Here is a 1,233-nt window from a genome sequence, read left to right as displayed (position 1 = left end):
TCACAGGAGAATTCTACAAAGCTTTTAAGGAAGAGCTAACCCCTATTCTTCACAGACTATTCCAAAAAATCCAAAAGGAGGGAAAACTCCCCAACTCTTTTTATGAAGCCAGCATCACCCTAATTCCAAAGCCAGATAGAGACACAACAAAGAAAGAAAATTACAGGCCAATATCACTGATGAACATAGATGCTAAAATCCTCAATAAAATATTGGCAAATCGCATCCAACAATACATCAAAAAGATCATACACCACGACCAAGTGGGATTCATCCCGGGGATGCAAGGATGGTTCAATATACGCAAATCAATAAATGTAATACACCAAATAAACAAAAGCAAAGACAAAAATCACATGGTCATATCAATAGATGCGGAAAAAGCTTTTGATAAGGTTCAACACCCATTTATGATAAAGGTACTCAGAAAAATGGGAATAGAGGGAGCATTCCTCAACATAATAAAGGCCATATATGAAAGACCTACAGCCAACATCATACTCAATGGGCAAAAACTAAAAGCTTTTCCACTAAGATCAGGAACAAGACAAGGTTGCCCACTTTCACCACTTCTATTCAATATAGTATTAGAAGTTCTAGCTGCAGCGATCAGACAAGGAAATAAAAGGCATCCAAATCGGAAAGGAGGAAACAAAACTGGCATTGTTTGCAGATGACATGATAGTGTACATGGAAAATCCGATAAGTCATTTAAAATGACTATTTTAATCATGGCCAAAATCTCTTTTAATAATTATTCGATTCCTTTGAAATTAATGTAACCTTAAAAGAAGTTGTTATTCACAACTCAGGAAGCTGAAATTTAAAATTTTCAAAAGTGCTTCTCCATTTGAGTGCTGGCATCACTTTAAATTTCCCCCAATAGGGTTATAGAGACATCAGAAATTAGGTAGTAATGGTTACTCTCATTTTTTACTTAAAAATATCCAAGGCTATACATTTATGGGAGGCATCTGTGGGGCGTTACTGCTCATTTCCAACATGACTGATGCGAAGGGTAAGAACACAAAACCACAGCATGTGCCGTAACATCATTAAATCAAGCAAAAGCAAACATTATAATAAATCGAATGCATGTTAAAATGTACAAAGCAGTTAAAAGTGGACATAAAGAAAACAAAGCCAGTTCAGTCGGGGCAATAGGAAAATGATTATGGAACCAATTTAATTTATCTCTTCTTGGTCAGAAGATTAGTAGAAAAACTTTAAATT

The sequence above is a fragment of the Sturnira hondurensis genome, unplaced genomic scaffold, assembly GCF_014824575.4.
Source record: "Sturnira hondurensis isolate 20B ecotype Veracruz unplaced genomic scaffold, ASM1482457v3 Scaffold0008196, whole genome shotgun sequence".
Classification (NCBI taxonomy): domain Eukaryota; kingdom Metazoa; phylum Chordata; class Mammalia; order Chiroptera; family Phyllostomidae; genus Sturnira; species Sturnira hondurensis.
The sequence above is the reverse complement of the archived record's forward strand: the minus strand, read 5'-3'. Positions refer to the sequence as shown.